Source organism: Diabrotica undecimpunctata, chromosome 2, assembly GCF_040954645.1.
Source record: "Diabrotica undecimpunctata isolate CICGRU chromosome 2, icDiaUnde3, whole genome shotgun sequence".
In the NCBI taxonomy this organism is placed as follows: domain Eukaryota; kingdom Metazoa; phylum Arthropoda; class Insecta; order Coleoptera; family Chrysomelidae; genus Diabrotica; species Diabrotica undecimpunctata.
Window position 1 is genome coordinate 124,905,308 of NC_092804.1, and position 26,001 is coordinate 124,931,308.

Sequence of the window (26,001 nt, forward strand, 5' to 3'; positions counted from 1 at the left end):
AAAACACATGCCTAAGCTTTACAAAGTTAAAACTAAGAATAATCTCAATTCTGCATAAATACAATCAATTTATATATATATATACATATATATATATATATATATATATATATATATATATATATATATATATATATATATATATATATATATATATATATATATATCTACGGCATAAAGTGGACTCCGCCCATGTTAAAATGCAGGTTCAATTGAGCTCCGTGGTCAAGTGGATACCGATATACGGAGCTCACTTGACCATTCCATAATATTGGTTCTATCGATTCATCAACATGTAGAGTTTAATAATTTATAAAAATTTTTTGGAGCCCGTAAATACCCCTGTATCATAAATGTATATCGCTTAGTTCACGTGTATATATTATAGGGGTCGTTCAGATCTTCTTCATTGTATATTTTAACCATACGTTTATCGGTTTAAGTAAGCTCTGAGAGTTTGGCAACTGTGTGATTATACCGTATATTTTCAACATATACCCTGAACGGTTTATATGGGCTCCTTATTTTTATCTACTGTTTGTAGACAGTGGAATGTCATACGCATTACACTGTGTAACAGAGGATATCATATTACCTGGTATAACTAAGTACTAAAATGTAACTGGTTCTTTAAAAAACAGGTATGTAGATACAAAAGGATTTGGGCTTATTATTGAATGGAATGTTCGCTTGCATAGAAAATTTTATTTTTTCTGCATTTTTAAAAATAATGTTGTTTTTTTATTTAATATAATTTTATTAGTTCAATGCTGAACTCGATGTTTTTTTTAATTACAGAAATTTCGTAATATATTTTGTTTACGTGAGTATGTCTTTGTACGTTTTATGTAAGCATCCGATTAATAAAAACTACTTTTATTTTATCCAATATCTATTATCTTCTGCAATATCTTGTATAAAGCTTTTTTATTATTTTAGTTCTGCTCTTATTTGTGTACTAAATATGATATCTCGATAGAAGGTTATCTCAAAATAAATATGTTATACAGTGTAGGTGCCTTTATGCTACCCCAAGCGAGACTGTTCTTCAACTGCTATTCTTACCATTATGTGATACAAAAATTTTTCTCTTGTGTAGGTATACGGAGACAATATAAGTGAGTTTGTTATGTAAGGGGATATCATATAGTTTTTGGAGAAATATTCTGTAATTTAAGGTGTCGTAAGCGGCATTTAGAGTGAATAATACCACCCCCGATACCCGATATTTTTCGTACTGGTCTTTGATTTAGTATTTGTGATGTACATAATCTTCCCTATCTTTAGCCACTTTTGCATTTTAATTTAAGTTTTTCTTCTAATATCGGTGATATCATATTAACGATCTTGTGCAAAAGTATTTTGAATAGCTGACAAAATAAAGATATTGGCCGATAGTTTTTATAGTCGTTGGAGTTTTTGCCAGGTTTAAGCAAGTTAACAACTTTGGCTTGTCTCTAGACTTTGGGTATCTCCATAATTTGAATACAGTTGTTCATCATCCGGATCAGCCATTGTAGTGTTTTTGGTCCAGATTTCGTAATAAGCTTTGTGCTCAGATCCTCAATGTCGGTAGTTGTTTTATTTTTCATTAAATATGTAGATGGTGGATTCAATCTCAACATTGTTAAAAGGTTCTCTCAGCTGACTGGTTTTGTCCTTTCTTACTCTACAATATAAGAATAACTCTCTTCTTAGAGTTATTCTTTGCTTCTTTTTCGATAGAAATAGCATGTCTATATCTATAATGTGGTTTTAACGATCAGCTGTATACCAAATACCCTAGGTTAGGCCCTATATGTGTTTCCTGCACTAGAAATAAGTCAGATTCGTGTTTAGCTCATATGTCTGATAAGTTTAAGTAAAGTAAAGTTTCTTGATCTTTAGAAATACCCTTAACAGTTATAGACATATGTTATTAGAATAGTTGGTCCTAAAAAGGACCAATTTGATTAAATCATATTAAAGAGGTGACTGAAGAATTAGCCGATTAATTAATTAATCATTACCCGGGGTATGCCCGATTGCGGTGGCCTTATTAGTACTTCAATCTTCGTAAAGGCTCGTTCTTTGAACCACAGAAGTAATGATTAATCTTTTACTTTTTATTAAAAATTTAAATTTTACATGCCGTCTATTACTTTTTGACGATATTTCGAATCAGATTTGTATAGTAATAATTTTAGGTATTAAAGGGCCTCTTTGTGGAAAATAAATAAGTTTGTGATATCGGTCGCAACTCATCTATAGATAATAAAAAAATAAACTGTTAAAATAAGTGTAAACAATTTCAACTACATACATCGGCGCCACTGTTTAGGTCATAGGTTTATCATAGATATCAAAGGTAACATTTTAATTCAATGTTCTATTTACGTATTTTCAATATTAAAAAAGTAGGAAAAGACATGTTTATGCTTTTATTTTTTTTTAAATCTATTCTATTTTCTTTCTAGAGTTCCGTCTTTTTTTAACGACCTGTGTTATTTTTTCAATTGGGCACTTGTCCAAAGCTATGACAAATCCTCTGTCCTCTGCTATTCTATATTAATATGACTGATTCATTATTTTCTCTAAACACTCTGTCCTCTGCTATTCTACATTAATATGATTGATTATTTTTATATAGACATGACTCTGTCTGTTTTTCAATGTGCCTCCAGTAAGTTGCCGTTCCATCGTTTTCGTGGTCTTCCTACTGATCATTTTCCTATGGGTTAACCGTCTCTTGCCGTCTTTACTACTCTATTTGTTGTCATTATTCCATTCTACTCTTCTATTTCTTAACCAGTTCTTGATGTTCTTTACCTTGCATCTACGTCGTATATCTGTACTTCTAGCTCTCTAGCACTCTCCCATAGTGTCTTACCATCAATTTTTCTAAGTGTTTTCATCTCTGCTGTTTCTAACATCCTTTTTGTCCTCTCTGTGTCAGGTCTTGTTTCTGCCGCGTATGTCATTATTGGTCTGATGACTGTTTTGTAAATTCTGCCTTTCGTTTCTTTCCTGATATTTTTATTTCTTCGTATTGTTTCATTTAGGCAGCCTGGGGCTCTGTTTGCTCTATTCACTGGATCTTCCACTTCAGTTTCGAGCTTTCCGTAGCTAGATAATGTGATGCCTAGATATTTAAATTCCATCACTTGTTCTATTATCTGACCTTTCAGCTCCAATTAACATCTTAGTAAATTTGCTGTTGTAACCATGCATTTTGTCTCTTTTGGGGAAATTAACATGTTAAATTTTATATGAAATTGGTGCAGGATACGTTGTAAATCATCTTCACTTTGAAAGAGTAGTATTGCAGATTATTTTAATTTGTTTTTCTTCCATTTGGTATCCTTTTTAAGTTCTTACTTTTTTATTATTTCATCCATAATCAGGTTGAACAATAAAGGACTCAGGGAATATCCCTGCCTTATCCCACTGTCAGTTTCAATAGGGTCGGTTAGTTCTTCGTCTACTTTTACTTTTATTGTGTTGTTTTGGTATATATTTTCGATCGTTTTGAGTTTTTCTAGAGGTATCTCTCTTTCGTACAATAAGTGGATAAAGTTTTTTAATTTATATATCTTCTGTATATCATTATTTCTTCTGTGTATTAAAAGTTAAATTTTGGTTATTATTAAGATTCTCTTAACGTGTTTATTGTCTTGTTTCTGCGTTACGAATATATGTGTATCATAATAGATTGTAATGTATATTTCATTTAATACAATTAAAGTGCTCTTTGCGTTTGCCAATTACTTTCTCACTTCCTTAGCGATAGGTCTTTTTTTTCTCATCAATAATCTTATCCTCGCTCGATACAGCTATTCTAAGATATTTATATTTCACTATATGCTCATTTGGTCATTTGGTTTTTATCTCAAATTTGTACCTATGAAATTTATAATATCTAATATCTGGTGCTTTCATATGAAACTGGAATAAAACACTTGGTAGATAATGTTTATTCGTTTTGAGTACACTTTTTTTGGAACCCAGTATATTAAAGAATAAATATTTGTCTGTTCAGTGTTTTCCAAGTCTGTAAAACTTAAACTGGCTTAAATATTAGATTATACATTAATTTATTAAGAATGTTCAATATCTAAATTGAAGATTTTATATCTCAAAATATGAATAGGTTTTTACATTTTGTTTGACGTTTTAATCTTCGAATCGGAGTTCATTTTTCGAAAAACTATAAAATTGTGAGAACAAATTGCTATATAAAAGTACGAGGCAATATTCTCATGCTGTGAGCTTTGCTGCTCTGGTACTTTTATAACGCTAAAGATATTTTTAATTTATTGTCAACATTTTTGAGGTGTGTTTCCTTAAATGACCATGTCTAAGGTTAGTACGTTTGATTAAATGAAATTGACATTAATTTGATAGTTTCTATTTTATTAGTACTGATGGTATAATATGACTAGCATCTGTTGGTACTATATATCAATTTCAACATGTGGAAGTGAGAGCACTCTCTTGTTAGTAATTTCAGTGTAAATTATGACGAAACCAGAAATAACCCATAATATTCTCCCCGTGTGATCTTAGTATTTTCGTTGATTTAATAGTATAGGCCAGGGTATCCAACATTTCAATCAGCGGTATGTCAGAGTGGTTTTTATTAATTTTTATATATATTTGCAAAATGAAGAAGAAAGTTCAGTACAGGCAGTTAAACGGCTGATCCGTCAATTTAGACGTAAGAGCAAGTACCAACTTGCTGAAAAGCATACCCATACACAAAAGGAATATGTAATAAAATGTACTGCATAAACTATAGCGATATAAGCTATATATCTATTAATTATTAGGATATACAGTATTTTTTCTAATACACCTAGAACGATTGAGTAAATAGGTGAACTATAAAATAGGTGGATATTAGTGTGGAATTAGAAAAACTTAATAAATCGTTGATCAATTATTCACTATTAGGCAGTTAATGAGAAATGTTGGGAATACAAAAAAAAACATTAAACTAGTTATTTATAAATTTTAAACAAACACTGATAATCATAAGAATAAAACTATGAAATACCATGGAAGAACTAGGCTTACCTAATAAACTAATTAATTTAACAAGGAATAATCTACAAGTAAAGTCAGACTTCAAGGAAAACTGTTGACTTATTTTCAAATGTACATTGATTTCAAACAGGAAGTGCTTTAAAAAAGGTGAACGAATTAGCGAACAGCTGTTTTGAAAACTAAATATTATGAAACGAATTAGGGATATTATATTACACAAACTAAACCGCTTGTCTACAAAAATAAAATCAAGAAAATATGATACGACAGAAAAGACTAATGACTTTACAGCTAATTGCCACATAAATATCAATGTATAACGCAAATATTAGGACGATTGTATACATATAAGACAAATAACGATAAATGTTACAAATAAAGGTTAAAACATGCTTTTCAATTCGCGGTAAAAGATTTAATAGAGTTCAGCACACAACATAAATTCGTAACAAAATTCATATACCAGTAAACGGTACTCGAGACAGCAGCAAAGTAATTTTGGCAACAAATATGTAGGTTGTACTTTACACCATTGGAATCATAGCACCCGCTATGGAAAATGGTGTCTTCTTTGACATCCAACAACCACAAATGTAAAATTAGGAAAGATTAATGTGAAATTAGAAAAATTCAATGAACCGTTGATCAAATATTCACTATTATATACTTAATTAAAAATGTTGGGAATAAGAAAAACATTAAGCTAGTTTGCAATGCTTGAGAGCATTGCCCGGAAAGCAAATACAGAAAATCTCACAGTTTAATAATTAAGGTCCTCATATTATAGGGACTTTTGACGATGAGTTTAACATAGTAGTGAGTATAATTATTAGTGAGAAAAAAACATTAATACATTCAATAGAAAAAATCGCAAAAAAGGGTCCTCCAAATCAACGATAATAAAAAAATATATGGCTATCATAAGAAGACTATCATAAGAAACAGAATAGGACATAATATTTCAATAGACCAGTATAACTTTGAAATATTTCATCGGTCTAAATATTTGGGATTTAAGAGCACTTTTAACAAAAACACTACAAAAGAGAATAACGACAGAATATAAGCTGGCAATTGCTACGTTTTAAGCAAAAAATTAAATCCAAAAATACATCCCGCAGTAAGAAAAATAATATTCTACGTATGTAAGTAAAACACGAACAATGAAAAAATAAAATAAGAGCCGATTGAGCATCGCAGAAAGAAGAATTCTTAGAGAAATATATAATTCTATTATGAATCAGATCACAAATCAATACGAAGTGCAAAACAATAACTTTATCGTTGAGATTTAGTTTCTTGTACGACGGTGCAATTTTTATATACCTGTTTGGCCTTAGCATTAGTTCCCGGTCTTAAAACACTTCTGACTGAGGGCAATCTTTCTAGCAATCCTGATGTAATTAATACCTGAGTTTTACTTACATTGTCTTATATATGTATATATCCTGATTTTAGTAGTATATATTACACTTCTGGATTTAAAAGTGTTATGAGGTTATACATATATCAGTTTGCTACCTGAATTTTCCCTTTTGTCTCTTATGTGACAACGTTATCTGCAATATCTAAAACGCTCAAATTTTTTAAAATTATTAGGGTCTATTGTTACGTTATATGCCCTATTTTACATCGTCTCTTTTGTCTGTTAATGAACATTTATTTGGTTTTCTCGTTACTATTATACCGTTTTTTTGCTGGTAATAGCATTATTCTATAGTATTCTCATATTTAATCTATGGAATAAATCAGGATAGCGGATAGATATTCTTTACTTTCTCGGAGAAATTATATTGTAACACACAAAAACCCTATTAAATTGCCAAAAACTTCCTTGCATATTCTACTTACTTATAAGGGGCAGCAGCAATATCAGTACCATAATAATGCATATATTCCTGGACTGGCTAATCGTTGGATAATAGGAAGTATGAATGTAGCAGTTTTAATGGTTTGGTGACTGCTTGCTAAAATCGGGGAGCAGAGATATCAGTACCAAGTTAATGTCTATAGGAGTTGCGGATACATTTTCTGATAACTTTTCTGAGTTCCTCCCTTTTTTTAACATATACTATAGAAGTCTCAAGTACAGTTCCCATGTATTTTGTGAAAGATGCATAAGGTATTTAGACATCGTTTTTTGTAAAATTAATGTTTTAGATTTTCAGATGTATAAACTTGACGTTCATTAATTTGGACTCATTTAGTTTAGGTTTCCAATTTTAAGTACATATGAATTTTATTTAATAACTGTTATAATTTTTTTGCTGCTACTTTGCTGTTGTCAAATACTGTGAGTATGACAGTGTCATTTCCAACTATGACCACGTAGGTATACTATTTGCAGGTTAAACTCCCATGCTATACTTTAGCAAAGGCCTAAGCTATGTCAAAAAAGACTAGCACAATTTTTTTTTCTAAAACGTGTTTCTCAACAAGTTTCTCACTTAGTTACCTATATCGATAATTCTGTATATTCAATTAATCATAGGATATTTTTTATCTCTGAATAAAAATAATCGGTTTGGAATCAGCTCTTTTCTTTTATTATTAGTTTCATTAACTTAAGGTGGTTCTTAACTAGCTGTTTCTCAAACAGTTTTAACATTACTGATTTAACAAATATGAACAATTTGTTATATAAGATTTTGAATAAATCGAGTAGCGAATAATTAATAAAAATAAGCGATTCATTTATTTTGAAAAATTATGTAAATGCAAGTATCACCATATTTACTGATTCTTCATCATCATTCTCTTTGCCTTTATCCCTTTACGCCTTATCCTTATATACAGAGATATCTTTCTATCTTTCGCCATATCAAGATGAATTTCTTTCATACACATATTTCTCCTATTCGTTTCCCGTCATCTCTTTTTCGGTCTTTCTCTCCTACTACTTTCTGGGACCTGGAAAACCAGAATCCTATGTATCGCATGACTCTCGTGTCGACGATCAACATGCCCTAATTATCGTAACCTATGCTTCTTCATTTTTGCATAGATGAGGTGCTGCGCCTAGACTTCTGCCAATATTTTAATTTTTAATTTAATATTTTCTTTTTAAGCCACCTATCCATCTAAGCATTGTCATTTCGTTCAAATGCATTCATTGTTCTTATTTTTTTAACTGTCCAATTACGGTTTTATATCCGTTTTATGGAATTTACCTTTCTTTCGTAAGAACCTTTCTATCACACAAGACATCACTTGCTTCTTTCCATTTTATCCATCCTTATTTGAGTCTACTATATCTCCATCTATTTCCCCATTGCTTTGTAACATCAAATCTAGATTCCTACTTAAAACGATTTTTTTTTTTCAATAATTTCACCAGTCAATATTACAACGTGATTTAAAGTGAAGTTGAAGTTAATTTTTAAATGCACACTTTAGATACTCTGGTTTTGTCTTCCTTAGTACCTTTTTGCTCAAGCGCCCATTTTCATTGTCTCAATCATTAATTGAATTCTCTCTCCTTATCTCTTACTAACACCACATCGTTAGCATACATCAGGCACCACAGAATATCTCCTTGACATGTTTTCGTTAATTTTTCCAACACTAATTAGAAGAGATAAGGGATTAGCACTGACCCCTGATGCAATACTATTCTTAAATGAAATTTATCAGTCTTACCCTCACCTGTTCTAACATTAGTTTTCCATTACTTGCCTTATGATAAAAATTGCATCCGTTGTTGATTTGTCTTGCGTGAATTTAAACTGATTTTTTAATATTTCTATTGGTTGGTAAGTTGGCTTTCTCTCTTCTAAAAGCATTTACTAACAGTGGCCATACCTAGTGCTACTGCTAATTCCAGTATATTATCTGCTGCGTTATTTCTAGTTCCAATGCCGTATCCTCCATCTATATGTTCATTTCCTCTGTCTAATTAGCCTATATTAGCGTTGAAGTTACCTTCTATTATGAGTCATTTCTTAGTTGGAATATTTCTAAGTCTACCACCTAACTGATCATAGAAAGCTTTTCTTTTATCGTCACCTATTTACACATAGCGACATGGATTATGCCTGGAGGAACAACCGCTAACCAAATTGATCATGTCTTGATAGACAAACGGGCCGCAACAAGCATACAAGATGTGAAAAGCCGAAGAGGAGCATGCTGCGGATCTGACCATCTCCTAGTACAGATAAAATACAAATGCAGAATTCAGAGAAACAGGAAAGAAAGACAGGAACAAAGAACAGAACAGCTAGATATACAAAAATTTAAACAACAAGATGTCACACAGAACTATGAGAGAGAAATAACACAAACACTGACAGCACTAGGTACCGAAGAACATTGGGAAGAAATCAAAACAAAAGTTATTGACGCAGCAAGAAAAATCATAGGCAAGAATAAGAAAAATAAAAAAAAGGAATGGTTCAATGACTAGTGTAATAAGGCCATACAGAAAAGAAATGAAGAACACAAGACATATATGGAAAGAAGAAACAGAGAAAGAAGGGCAAGTTACCAAGATTCAAGACGGAGGGCAGATAAAATATGCCGAACAAAGAAAAGAAAATACGAAAACGGAATATACAAAAAATGGAAGAAAATGTTCAGAGGAACAATATAAGACAGGCGTACAGATATCTACGCAATTTAAGAGAAGGATATAAACCCCGAACAAATCTATGCAGAAATCAAGAAGGGCAAATAACCAGTGGTCCAAAAGAAATAAAATCAGTCTGGAAAACCTATTTCCAAACTCTTTTAGGGACACAAGAAAATGAAGATCATATTGACATGCATCACAATGAGCGAGACACCGAAAATATAGAACCCCCAACGATGAAAGAGGTAAAACAGGCAATACGAGCACGAAAGATCAATAAGGCTCCAGGTATTGACAACGTCCCACCTGAGCTATATAAATTAGGTGGCGATCACCTAGTAGGACAAATGCATGTGCTCATGAACAAGATTTGGAATGATGAAAAGATCCCTAATGATTGGAAAACCGGGATTATATGCCCAATTTATAAAAAAGGGGATAAACTAAAATGCGAAAATTATCGCGGCATAACCCTCTTGTGCACGGCGTACAAAATTTTTACTTACATACTAAACAAACGACCGGTTTCTGAGAAGGAAGATCTACAACTGACCAACTATTCACAGTGAAACATATCTTAAACAAATCGTGGGAATACGACATTGACGTCCACAAAATATTCATAGATTTCAAACAAGCCTACTACTTAATTAATAGGAACAAGTTATATCAAATATTGCAGAGCTTTAATATCCCCCAAAAATACATCCGACTGGTAAAAACAACAATGGATTCGCCAATAGCAACTGTCAGAGTCAAAAATTAGCTCACTGAAAATTTTACGATAGCCCAAGGATTAAAGCAAGGAGACGGGCTTGTACCAACACTATTCAACCTGACCTTGGAATATGTGATAAGACAGCTGATTATTGGAAGAGGTAATCTCCTATTAATACAGATTGCCCTATGCCGATGATATCAGCATCATGTCTTGCAGAACAGAAGAGGCGGCAGAAATATATTCACAATTAAAATCAAAGGCAAAAGAGACCGGACTAGAAATAAATATTCAAAAGACAAAAAAGTTAACACAGGCAAGAGCTAGGGGAAACAGACGCACAGTTGAATTAGAGAACGATATTGAAACGGTAGAAAGTTTCATATATTTAGGAGTTACATTAAACACGGATGGAACAGAAGAGCCAGAAATCCAAAGATAAATAGTAAAGGGAAACAAAGCTTATTTTTCACTCGATCATGTGTTTCGCTCCAACAACACACACTGGAGATCGAAAATCAGGGTCTACAAAACTATTATCAGACCAATAGTATGTTATGGATGCGAGACATGGGTGATGACAGAAGAGACAAAAAGAAAACTGGAAGTCTTCGAAAGAAAAGTCCTAAGAAAGATATTTGGACCTATTAACGAAAACGGAATATGAAGATCCAGGTATAACCATGAACTCTACCAACTGTTCAAAGAGACACCGATCTCAGAATTCGTTAAACTTCAGAGACTTCCCTGGGCTGGTCATGTAGTAAGAATGGAGACAGAAAGATTGACGAAAAGAGCCCTTGATAGTAAAATGCAGGGCGCAAGACCAAAAGGAAGGCCACGGAGAAGATGGGAGGATGAAGTGGCAGCGGACGCGCAAAATTTGCTAGATGTGAGAACCTGGAGAAGATCGGCGCGAGACCGATAAGGTTGGAGGCATAGTTTGGAGGAGACCAAGGCCCGATTTGGGCTGTAGCGCTATTGGAGAGAGAGAGAGATGTAGATGGTGGATCCAAGCTCAACATCGTTGAAAAGTTCTCTCAGCTGACTGGTTTTTTCCTCTCTCACTTTGAGTATTTCTTTGCTTCTTTGCCGGCAAAGATAAGACTTTTCTATTTATCACATGGTTTTATCTGCACTAGAAATACGTCACATTTGTGTTAGACACATGTCTTACCTATGAGTTTTAGTGAAGTAAAGTTTCTTTATCTCTAGATATGCCCTCAATTTTTATAAACATAATTAGAATAGGTTGTCCTAAAACGTTCGAGTTGACAAAATCATATTGAACGGGTGATTGAATAATTGGCCGATTAATTAGTTAATCATTACCCAGGGTACGTCTTATTGCAATGGTCTCATTAGTACTTTAATCTTCGTGAAGCCTCCTTCTTTTGGCCCCTTAAGTAATGGCTTATCATTTACTTTTCATTAAAAATTTAATTTTTATATACAGACTATTACTATTCGACGATATTTCGAATCAGATTTGTGTACTAATAACTGTAGGTATTAAAGAGTCTTTTTATGCAGAGTAAATAAGTTTGTAATTTCAGTCACAAGTCGTTTATATGGATAATAAACAGTTAAAATAAGTGTTCAAAATTTTAACTACCTATATCGGCGCTATTGATCTTGACAATGGCTACTTAGACATAGTATTTTTTAGTATGTAATATATTCTGGATCATATTACATACGTGCCAATATGCTGTTGTTGAGCGATATTGATATATTTAATGTATGGAGGATATATTGTTTCCATTCCTATTTACTATGCACGTGTTTAAAAATAATATTTGAAAAAAATATATTGAAGGGAAGTACTTTTACCTATGGTAGCGACAATCAAATTTATTTCTTACACTTTAACGTTTCGTGGTAAAAATGATTTTGTGTGAAAATAATGGTGATTAAATAGGTGCTTTGGAATATTTATTGAGTTCAATCTAACTGCAAGATTGGTATAATAAATTATTTATCCCTACAATATGTGATGAATTTATTTCTATTGTATTGAAATATCTGCAACTCATAAGAGTGAACAAATTACAGAAAGCGAAATTTTACTCTCTAATTATTGATTCAACACCTGATATAGATCAGCGTACCGTCATTCTTCACTATGTTCTTTTAAGTGGTATAAAAGAGGGATTTTTGAGATTTGAGACTCATCAAACTGATGGTTCGGTAGTCACTACATCTTTTTGCATTTGCTTTTTTAGGTATCGTCACAAAAATCGACAGCCGCCAATCCGTTGGTATATAGACAGTTTCATAAATTTTATTAAACAGATGAAGGAGAGATATTTTACCTGAACTTTGGAAGCACTTTATTATTTCACTCGGTATTTCATCTGGTCCCGTCGCTTTTCGGGTCTTTGCTAATCGTATTGCTTGTTCAATTTCGTCCATAGTTATGTCAGGTCCTGTAACTACTTCGTTAATTTTAAGCTCGGGCCTTTCATCACTAAACAGTTCCTCAATATACTCTTTCCATCTGTCTATTTTATGCGAATTAGTGATAGTCAGTTTTCCGTCTCTATCAACGTTGTTATTTGCCTGTTTTTTTTTCTGACCTGTCAGTTGTTTTATTTTTTTATACATATTAAATTAATCATGTTTTCCCTGTAATTCTTCAATTTCTGAACATTTGTTTTCGAAGTATGTTTGTTTTGCAGATTTTATTTTAGTCCTTATCTCTTTATTAATTACTTTATACATTTCTACGTTTTGGTTCTTAAAATTGCGTCTTTTTTCGATCAAATTCAAAATCTCATCGTTCATCCACCGTTGCTTTTTTTGACTGCTCTCTTTTAAGTTTGGAGTTGAGTTGCTTATAATCGTTTTGATTTGGTTCCAATGATCCTCGATGGATTCTTGTTGTTCATAATTATCAAAATTGCTCTCTAAATTGTTTGCAATCATCTGGCTATTGTTTATAATAAAATCCATATACAGTTTGTTATAGGATCGTTGTTGCTTTATCCGTTTAAGTTTTAATTTTATTTCTGCTAACAACAGATTGTGATCAGATGGAACATCAGCACCAGGAAGAGTTTTTACAGACTTTACTGCATTTCTGTAACGCTCACTGATAGTTATGTAGTCAATTTGATTTCTGACGATATTACGGGGAGTGTTTGCTGGAGATTTCCATGTAAATAATCTCCGTTTAGGTAGTTTGAAAAAGGTGTTCTTTATACATAGGTTATGTTCTTTGCGGAGCACAGAGCCACCTTCTCTGTCGCTCACGTGGGTAACTCCAATCTGGCGCGTCCATGTCGCGGGGATTGGCATCTATCATTTCAGTAGACCGGAGTGAATACATGGCCAAGTCCAGATCGGGACCCAGTTCTGTGGGGTATAACACTGACCCCTACCTAGGGATACAGGTGAGGACCACAACGGTAGGCACGGCGGAGAAGAAGATCTTCGGTGCGACGTGGATGGCGGAAGTGGCATCCCTGGATTTTAGGGATGGTATAAAATCAAACCGATACCGTCCGACCCATATTGGGCGGTTGTCAATAGTGTCTGTACCCATAATGGGCGGCTGAACTAAAAACTCGTCAACACGCAAAGCAAGCGTGACGTTTTAATTGCTATTACCCCTTTGTTATGTCAGATACAAATACAAAAACGGATTTACCCCAGGTGAGTAGAAAGAAAAATTCAGAATCTCACACTGATAGACTATCAGTCAGTCCCACAGATTCTGGGGGGGACAAAATTCTGACATATTTTAGAAAACCATCTAACAGATATATATTTCTAAAAATTGCAACTTTCAATGCAAGAACCCTGCTATCAGAAGAAAAATTCATAGAAATGGAATCTGAACTTAATAAAATCAATTGGGACATTGTTGGAGTCGCTGAGGTCAGAAGGAAAGGAGAAAGCCTAACCACTTTAAAATCCGGTCACATTTTCTATCATGTCGGAGAAAACGATAGGAATGGAGGTATTGGGCTCTTTATTAATAAAAAACTAGCTGAGAATATCATATTAGTAAAAGCAGTTTCCACAAGAGTTATACTTGCAAAATTACAACTAAACACCCGTTACTCCATAAAGATCATTCAAGTCTATGCACCAACATCGAGTCACGCTGACGAAGAAATAGAACAGTTCTATGATGACTTGTACACAGCTGTTTCAGAAAACCAAGAACATTTTACGGTAATATGTGGCGACTTTAATGCCAAAATAGGAATAAGCACTGATCCAGCTGAAAATGCCCTCGGAAATTTTGGCACATCAGATAGAAACGAAAGGGGCAAAATACTCTTAAATTTCCTATTAGAAAACAATCTATATTTAATGAATAGCTTCTTCTATAAGGAAATCCATAGAAGATGGACTTGGAAGAGCCCCGATAGTAAGACAAAAAATGAGATCGGACAATGGACAACTCAGGGCTGATTGATGATGATGATGATGTTCTTTGCAAAATCTGAGAAATAATCTCCTCTTTCATTTCTATCGCCCAGTCCATAACATCCAATAATGTTACTTTGTCTGCCTTTTCCTATCTTAGCATTAAGGTCACCCATCAGAATAGTAAGATCTCTAGTCTTGAGTTGGTCAGTGACGGTCTTTACATCGGTGTAGAACTTTTCAAGTTCTTCCAGTTCACTTTCCGCTGTCGGTGCATACACTTGTATTAAATTTATATTTCTGGGTTTCGCGTTCAACTGAATCATTATGACCCGTTCAGATACCTGGCATATCGCCCTGTCACATTTGCTAACATCCTTTGTGACTATGAATCCTACACCATTACGATGATAATTACTGTCTTCTCCTGCATAATACACTTCATGATCATCCACATGGCATTGGCCAGATCGGGGCCATCACATTTCACTAATACCCAGAATTGATATTTGCAGTCTTCTTATCTCATTTATGGCATTCTGTGTTTTTCCGGGTTCATATAAACTCCGCACATTCCATGTGCCTATTCTACAGCTTTTTTCGATATCAAATTTGGCCAAGCTGGACCCATTATTCGCACCCCTACCTTATTTAAGAGGCGCCCGTACTCGGGGCCATCGTTTAATTCCTCAGCTATATTGATAAACCTGGGAAAAATAGTGTAGTAGTCATTCCCTTGGATTTCTAAACCGCTGTGTACATGCTGTTTAAGTGGTTACCACCGCACCGGGTACTGTTATGTTTTGACCGTTCTGGCCTACATGACTTCCGCTTAATACAAATACTGAAAGACCAGCTACCGCTTTCCAGGTTTGATTTTATATAAACCCTAAAACCATTGCGCGGCCACCTCCGCCCTCCAGACCGTTGTAAAGACCTTCTTCTCCGCCCTGGATGCCGTTGTGGTCTTCATCCATAACCCTGGAGAAGGGACCCTTAACAGGTACTAGTTTCCCGGGCCAGGAAACACCTGGAATCTGCGGAAGGCAGGGATTGATTCACTTTCCCTGATAGGACTGTCCAAAAAGTAGTTCCTACCCGCTATCCGCGAATCTCTATATACAGCAGTTTTAATATATTAAAATGAGTGAGTTTATTATCTAAGGGGATGTCATATAGTTTTTACAGAAATTCCCTTTAATTTAAGGTGTCGTAAGCGGTATTTAGATTTAAAAATACCACCCCTGATGCCTGATATCTTTCGTACTCGTTGTTACTTTTTGCACTCACGATGACCTCTATTAACATAAGTGACCAATTTAAAAAGTGATTTATAAATTATTGTAATTTAAATTTTATTAATTTATGAAACAAATATTGCACGTCATAAACTGTAGCAATCAGAAAGTTACTAAGATCTCCCTGCTGTACAGAGTTTTCTATAATTTTATGTGGTAACAAATATTAGAGTACTACTACTTTCTTAAACTGTTACACGAAAACTCCACTCGATATACGTACATTTATATGATAAATGTTTTATTTAAAAGAAAATACTAATGCATAAAAATGGAAACTTTCCAAGTTTATAATAGACGCTTACTTAAGTTTAAAAATAATTAAAGCAAGTAATATAAATTACTACCTTGCCTAATAAACATAAAAGTAATATAAATTTATATGTCAATTAACAATTTATATTATAAAAATTTTAACTACGTTAGCCAAGTATCTATGAAATTCCTCGATGCCTCAATTGATGAATATTAATATAAATTTCAAGTCCCACAATATACCTGCTGTAAAATTTCAAAATCTACGACTAATAAAATTATTGGCAACATTGCAGGAGCTTAGTTTTGTACCAGACAAGGTGTATACGGATCCCAAAAATGTTTTAACGTATTACGGAGCCTACTTGATCCTATGTGTTGGTCGGAGTTTACATAAAGCGCTACTTAGATAATAATATACTCGGTGTATATTCTCCTAGAGTTCGTATAACACCGTTTTAGTACGGAGCCCACATTAACCGCTAGATCTATATATATATATATATATATATATATATATAGTAAACTCTTAAATATTGGGGAAATCTGCAAGAAATACTCTAATGTGTATCAATTGTTTCGCCGAACGTTTTCGCCAAAGAGAATTAATTTGGCTTCTTCAGGGCTGAAAGAGAATAAATTATAATTAGCTACCATATATTATCTATTAAAACATTATTGATCTTACCGTAACTTAGAATTGTAGAGTTAGAATATTAAAAAACTTTGCTAGTAACATAGTGGAGTTTTTTGTTACTATGTGCAAAAAAAGTTTTTTTATAAGGATTGAAATGTATGGTAGCTTCGAACTTGACACGTACCTTGGGTAAGCTTTATGCTCAGAAAACTAGAAGAAGAATATAAAAACAACGGAATGGAAATAAACTAAGAGAAAACCGAATACCTAACAACAGAAAACAAGGATATGAGAAACCTAGAGATAGACGAGGGAAGACAAACAAATGGAACAGATAAATTCAAGTATTTAGGAACCATAATATCGAACCAGGGAACAACAGAAGAAGATATAAACAACAGACTGAGACAAACAAGAAACTGTATAAGACAACTAAACTCAGTGTTGTGGGATAAGAACAATACGATAAAGACAAAAAAGAGAATATATAATACCCTGACAAGAAGTATCCTGACATATGGGTCCGAAAACTGGACAATAAACAAGAGAAATAGAGGTAGAATAAGAGCAGTAGAAATGGAGTTCCTGAGGAGAAGCTGTAGACTTACAAAAAGAGATAGAATTGAAAACGCAGAGATTATGCGGAGAATGGGAGTGCAATCAGACATAATCGACTATATAGAGGAGGAGAGACTATCCTGGTACGGCCACGTCAGAAGAGCGGACAGAGGACGCTGGATAAACAAAATCACAGAATGGAGCCCGATTGGAAAAAGAAAGAGAGGAAGACCCCGAAGGTCATTCAGAGATGAAATCGATGAGGCTATGGAGAAAAGAACCCTGCGAGATAGAGACTGGAATGACAGGGAAAATTGGAGAAAACGGTTGAGTGAAGGAAGACAGTGAAAACTGTAGAAATCCTTAGTAGTAGTAGTAGTATTATTATTTCATCTAAATTAGGGAGAATTCAGTGTGATTGGTGTGACAGCAAAAAGGACAGGGAAGCCTGTGTGATAAAAAGGAAATAGAAAGTGGTATATAAAAGAAAGAAGGAGTATTGTGAAATGAATTGACCAAATTGCGAGAATGTAAAACGGATAGAAAGCTCAACTGATTTATTTAAGATTTCAAGAATGAGTTGGATAATAGCTAATATTATCATTATCCAGATACATCCACAAGGTGAAGAAAATCCACACGTAATATACAGTTAATATAAAAAAAAATACAATTGTTTATTTATTAACACGTAGCACATAATTACATATAAGATATTACAAACTGATACATTAAATTAAAAAGTATACAAGCAATAAACATAGTGCAGTAAATTGAAAGCAATCAGCTACAGACTATTCAGTTGTTTTTGGCATAGTACAATAACAATACACAACAACAGATAGTTTTAAAGCTACTAAGCTAAATTAAGTTCATATTTATAAATGCAATTTATTAATATATAATATATTGTGTAAAACTCTTACTATAAAAAGGCGGCAACGCTGTAATCAATTTTGCCAAATGCTGAACTGTCATTGAAATCTAAAGTATTCCCATATCAGTGTTGTACGATTGTATAATCTATTTAATTAAAATTATTATTTTGTGAAATATTAAACTTAAACAGTTAGCTGTGTTAGGGAAATTTGAACTCTAAGGTTGATGTTTTTTATGATGGTAATTTTAAATACAAGTGACGTCACTTTGTACAAATCGTGGCGTGCAACATTTTTACTGTGAAAAATGGTATATACTGAGTTCTTAAATGTTGAATGAAACATTTTGACTGTAAGTTGCTATATTCTTACATGTTTATTAAAAACTACGAAAAGTAACAGGAAGAGAACTATAAGCAGGAACAGCCTATATTATTTTATTGATTGTCCTCCAATTGAAGAAGAAGTCCTATTCTTGATCTTGCAAAGAAATTCAGAAGCCATACAGATGTAAAATTACAAAAAAAAATTGGGGACAAAAATAGTTTTATATACAACGAAAACAATTATAGTACAGTACTATGGCATATTATACACTGCTTTTGCATTATGATTTATATTTATCTTTGCTAACAGACTACTGAAGAGAACTGCTCGGTAATTTTTTGCTGACTATCGTCTTCGTGTTACAGCCTGAGAATTACTGTATGGGACTTTTTGTTAAACCAAAACGATTATCTGAATCATTATCATTCTGAACCATGATTACTTATTCATGATAAACAAAAGAATTAAATTCTAGACTATGTATAACAGACACTCTTAGTAAGCTCTATGATGACGAAGACGTGAATAAAGGCATATTGAAAAATCGCATAAAGATCACCAGTTTCATCCAAAAATTAGTGTCAAGAGACTGTTAACAATAATTTCAATAGAAAAATTCCTCTTGGTGTTTTTTATTTATATTTTTTTGCATCAATTGCCGCCTTGCAGTCATCATCAGACCATTGGTCATCTTTCCTTTCTTTTGTTCCAAGCATCGATTTTGTTGTCAATGGAGTTCTTCTTTATAGATCCCACTGGTGTTCTAGTGTTCTCTCTGTTTTTTGTTGGGTCTTTCAGTTTTGCAAGATCTAGAATTTCTTTTCTCGGTTGATTCTTCTTTGAATAGCTGCTGATCATATATCTGAAGTGTACTTGAATAAGTAAGTGACATCTCTTATGTTGTCTTACTTCTCTGTAGAAATTTTTATTTTAATTTCGTCTGTGTTCTCCTTTTACTTTTTCAATTTGTTGCTGCAGATATTGTCTCTTTTTTTTTGTCTAAGTGTTCTTCCAGCTGCGGCTCTCTCTCTGTGGAATCGTGTACGTTTTTCTTCTGATGGATTCGACAGATAATCAATTCTTCTTTTGTTTGCTTCTTTTAGAGTTCTTTCACATTCGTCGTCGAACCATTTTTTCTTTGTTGTTTTTTTCGTTCTTCCGATAGATTTCTCTGCTGCTTCTGTAATAGTTGTTTTTATGGAGTTCCATCGCTGATCTATATCTTCACTTTCATTTTCATTTATTTCCAAAACCTGAAAACTATTTCTTAATTCCACTTGGTACTGTCTTTGATTATTTTCTTCTTTCAGCTTCGTCACATTCCATCATTCGATCTTTGTGTGTTTATCTATTGTTTGTGTTGAAATTCTTGTTCTGAGCTTGGCTTTTACGAGAAAATGGTCTGTGTCGCTGTCCGGCCCTCTCATAGTTCTTACACCTATTATGCTGCTAGAATGTCTCCCATCAATCAATACGTGATCTATTTGATTACTTGTTCTTACATCGTTTGATCTCCATGTTGCCTTGTGGATCTTTTTTCTAGCGAACTGGGTGCTCTTGATGGCTAAGTTGCAGCCTGTCACAAAATCGGCCAAACGTGATCCATTATCATTTGTAACTTTATGTAGACTATATCTTCCTGCCACCGGTATTACGTAGTCTTCTGTGCCTACCTTTGCGTTTAGATTACCTAGTATTATATAAATATCGTGGTTAGGAGCTTCTGTGTAGAGTTGATTTAGAGAGTCGTAGAATTAATTTTTATCATCCTCTAATGTGTCTTCGGTTGGTGCATACACTGAAAATATAGTTAAATTTGACCATTTACCTCTTAATCTTATGATGCAGATTCGTTCGTTTATTGGTTTAAAGTCTAATAACTCTGATTGTAGTCTTTCATGTATTACAAAGCCACATCCTCTTTCATGTCATGTTTCATGTCCAGACCACAGTACTGATGACTTCTCCATGTGTATTGTTCCAAACCCTGTCCATCTCATCTCCCGAATGGCTACTATATCATAGTTCAAGTTTTCTAGTTGCTTTATCGCTGTCGTGGCAATTCCAGGTCTGTACCAACTTAGTACATTCTTAGTACTGTTTTTAATAGAGTATTCTTTGTCCGCAGCTTTCGTCGTTTGGTTTTATAATCCTATAGTCCTATTCCGAGGCAATAATATTCGTTTCGTAGCAATTTTTTTTTACTTGTATGGGTCGCTGGTCCGTAGCAAAACCTCCTATTCGGAGGACTATGTTCTCCCTTCCTCGTTCGCTATGACCGTGCCTTCCATTGGGGTTGGCTACCCAATCTCCAACAAGGTTGCTCAGGTTTCCGGGGTCCACCCGTGTGGTCAAGACTACACTTCGTGGAGGTGAGGATAGGAATTGAGTAGGAGAGGCTAGAGATGCTAACTGGAAATAGCATCTTATAATGCGCATCACTACTCCTTTGGACCCCTTTGACTTTTTACATCCAAGATCCTTTTTTCTGATCGCTTTTCTATCAATACTTGGTCTATTTGGTTTACAATATCTCCTCTATGGAATATCCAGATGCCTTTATGTATGTTTTTGTTTTGAAAATAGAGTAGAAATAATGACCATGTTTTTATAGCTTAAAAGTCAATACGACATGGGTCGTTTTCATTCGTGTCTCTGTGAAAGTAATATGTATAAATAAGTAAGGTCATATGTTTGTTCTAGTAATTGGAAAAAACTACTTTAGTATCCTCATCTTGTCCATTCATTGGGCAGTGAACGTTTATTATTGATAAGTTCTAGAAGTACGTCTTTATTCGCATCCTACAGATGCATTTATTAACTGCTTGAAAATTTATTATGAGGCGTTTTAGTTTATTTTTGGCTATGAATGCTACCCCAAATTCCTTATAAACTATATCTACACCACGTGAAAGGATGGTTTCTCTTTTTGTATCCAGGATATCCTTCCCTAATCACTTTGTTTCCTGAATAGTTGCCAAACCAATCATTTATTTGTATTTTTTAATTAATTAAGCAGGGCACTCCACTACCCGGGTCTTTTTACAGTTCTAACTTTCCAAGTTTCTAAAGAGACATCCATGTTTCATTGCAAATATCGTCGCCTTAATGTCAGTCTATTCCGAGACTTTTTTGGGGGTTAATTAGTGATGTTTTTTTTTGGGACAGTCCTCCTTCTTTATCCGGGCTTGGGACCAGCACTGGCACTTACTTCTTCTTTATCTTTCATAATTAAGGCAATTTTGATTGTTTATTGTCGGGTTGTTGCCTCTATGAAAGATTGTTATTGCATGTTTTGAGCGGTCGGCCAATACTCCTTCTACCAGGTGGTGATTTGTCCCTTCCCATTTTAACGCCTCTTGTGTCTCTCATTCTACTGATGTAATTTTTTCAGTCTTTTTTTTCTATTTAATGTCCACTCTTTTATATCCTGTACATTGCATTTTGTTTTGATCACTGCTTATTCGGTCTCCAACTTTGTTTTTTGTAATTCTTCCCCGAGAAAAAATTATTCCGTTATTTGGTTTTGCATATTTCAAATTATGCATTTGTCGAAAAAAGCCTAACTTTACCATGCCGTATCTCGGTTTGTATTGGTCGTAGAAAAAGTATAAAAAAGTATTTTGTTTGTGTTTCCCTCTAAAAAAATTTTATCGATTTTATCGATCTAAACGATTTTATCAACTTGCTCAAGTTTGGTATTATTTACGTATATAGACAGTTTTATATGCTGTTGTTTACTTATTACGAGTATTTTGGTTTTCCGTATGTTCAGATCCAGACCTGCCTCCCTACAACTCTCAACGACACTATCAAGTAGTATTTGCAGATCTTCTTGACTAGGAGCTAGGAGTACTGTATCGTCCGCATATCGCAAATTATTGATGACTTCACCGTTCAGAAGTATTTCTTCTTGTTTTTCAGAAAGTGCTATTCTGAAAATTCTTTTGGAGTAAACGTTGAAAAGCAAGGGTGGCAAGAGGCATCCCTGCCGTACTTCTCTTTTAATATTAAGAGCCTGTGATTCCACACCATCTACTAAAACTGATGTTGTTTGATTCCAATATAAATTTGCAATTATTCGAACATCTCTGCCGTCCAAGCCAATGTCTTTTAGAGCTTCGATCAATATAGAGTGCTTAACACGATCAAATGCCTTTTGGAAGTCAATAAAACAACAGTATATGTCTACAGATATATCTCGACATCTTTGAGCAAGTACGTTTATTCCAAACAGTGCCTCTCTCGTTCCAAACCCGTTACGGAAACCAAACTGTGTGTCATCCAGGTATTCCTCGCATGTATTGTAGATACGACCATGTACTACCTTTAGAAAAATTTTCAATATGTGGTTTAACAAACTGATGTTTCTATAATCAGCACAGGTTTTTGCTGTTGCTTTCTTAGGTAGAGCTATAAACAATGAATTTGATCAACCATTAGGTAGTTGTCCGCTGGTATAAATGGTATTGAAAAACGAAGTTATAGTCTCTAAAGCATTGCTATCATTTATAAGCTTGTATATTTCAGTTGGAATTTTATCAGGACCAGTCGCTCTGCCATCTTTTGATGATTTTATGGCTTTTATAATCTCAGAGCGTGTTATTGGGGGTTAGGTAATATCGGGAAGTGAATTACTCCTATCGTCTTCGAATAGGTTCGTACCGTAATTTTCCCATTCTTTAAGTTTGTCCTCTACTTCAAATATTACTTTACCATGTCCATCCTGTAGCAATGCAGTTTGTTTCTTATTGAAGTTACCAGCCGCTTCTTTCACTTTTTTATACATGTCAAAAGTGTCGTATCTGTGTACACTATTTATTTTAATTGATGTCATAATCATCTCGCTTGGAGTTTTTATTAATCAATTTGTTATTTACTATAATTTTATTATTCTGAAATATTATATAATAAATTTCGATTTTTTATAAAATAATATACTCGCCGCCGGCAAGTGCTTGGTGTATTGAATAGGTCAATAATTGCCAGGAATTAATAGAGCCGAAACAAATCGAAAATGATGCATGTATGCTAGGGTTTTAACCCCTAGTATGAAAACGCAAAATAGTCTTAAAATATAATATTTAATAATATAATGACTCGTGCTAATACAATAGGTACAAGTACGTTTATTGTAGATATATACATATTAGAATATTGTGTAGGTCGCGGACCTGTGTTTATAAAGATTGTTTCGATTTAGTCGTGAAATCTAAACAACGTAATATAACGAAATAAAGTATCTGGTTAATTGAAATATATTTTGTTATGAGTTTTTATCACTAAGGACCGAGAAGGGCACTTGATACCTTATAATACCACACATGGATTGACTATCTAAAGAAGTTATACACAGAAGAAAAACAAATGACGTTGGAACCACAAACACTAGAAATTACTATTAACGAAAAAGTTCACATAAGCAAGCATGAAGTCCAAAAAACTCTTAAAAAATTAAATAACAGAAACGCTGCAGGTAAAGATTTGACACCAAACGAATTGTTGAAATTTGGTGCATATTATTATGTTTTGTTAGTTATTTTTCAATAAGTTTTTAATAAAACCTGCTTAGAATGAATATATGATGACTAGAAACGAATTGATATAGAGTAATCAATCGATATGGCTTCTCGTGGTGCTAGTTCCGTAACGCTCCCCTCAGCATTTTAATATAGAGAAAAAAGTATCACAACGCCAGTATCAAAGCTTCATTTCAATAATTTGAAAACGTAAATAAAAACAACAAGATGGAAGTTAAAATAGATGGACAACTTACGGAACTTATAAATAGAGGCAATGGATTAAGACAGGGAAATGGAATCATTCACGAAACCCTATTTTATTCGGTCTAATCACGTATAAAGTCATAAAGAGCATCAATAAAGGAAGATAATATTGAATAAAAATACTAGAATTAAAATGTTCTGTTACGCAAGTTGTGCAGTTTTGATAGCCCAAAATGAATAAAGCATTCAAAAGACTAATCACCACCTGGTAGAAGGAGTATTGGCCGACCGCTCAAAACATGCAATAACAATCTTTCATAGAGGCAACAAACCGACAATAAACAATCAAAATTGCCTTAATTATGAAAGATAAAGAAGAAGTAAGTGCCAGTGATGATCCCAAGCCCGGATAAAAAAGGAGGACTGTCCAAAAAAAAAACATCACTAATTAACCCCCAAAAAAGTCTCGGAATAGACTGACATTAAGGCGACGATATTTGCAATGAAACATGGATGTCTCTTTAGAAACTTGGAAAGTTAGAACTGTAAAAAGGCCCGGGTAGTGGAGTGCCCTGCTTAATTAATTAAAAAATCGGTTGCCTGTAAAGTCGGTTTTACGGGCGAAGATTTTACGTGACAACGTCTTTTTCTCGGTAGAATATTTATTGATATGAATATTATTAAATTGCACAATAGGAACAAGGAATTGAATGAAAATAAGAATTGCACAAATTTTAACTATAGAAATATATTTTGTTTGCTAAAACATTGTACATGTAAACTTAAACTTAACTAATTTCTATTTGAGTGATTTTGTTGAGGATAGGACGATGATAGGAGAAATAGCATCGCACCAGCGGACCGATCATGTTTGAGTGGGAGAGAGACGCAAGGCATTCGCCGGTCCGGCGGGCCTCTCTCTCGTTCGGTGACTCATCGTAACAGACGTGAGCGGGCGTTACACTTTTTCATGAGTGACTCCGAGCCACAACCTAATTTAAGACGTTGTCACGTCAAAAAATACAAATAAATGATTGGTTTGGCAATTATTCAGGAAACGAGGTGATAAGGGAAGGATATCCTGGATACAAAAAGAGAAACCATCATTTCAAGTGAAGTAGATATAGAATATAAGGAATTTGGGGTAGCATTTATAGCCAAAAATAAACTAAAACGCCTCATAATAAATTTTCTAGCAGTTAATAAATGCATCTGTAGGATGCGAATAAAGACGTACTTCTAGAACTTATCAGTAATAAACGTTCACTGCCCAACGAATGGACAAGATGAGGATACTAAAGTAGTTTTTCCAATTACTAGAACAAACATATGACCTTATTTATATATATATATATATATATATATATATATATATATATATATATATATATATATATATATATATATATATATATATATGACTTTCACAGAGACACGAATGAAAACGACCCATATCGTATTGACTTTTAAGCTATAAAAACATGGTCTTTATTTCTACTCTATTTTCAAAACAAAAACATACATAAAGGCACCTGGATATCCCATAGAGGAGATATTGTATACCAAATAGACCAAGTATTGATAGAAAAGCGATCAGAAAAAAGGATGTTGGATGTAAAAAGTAGACGA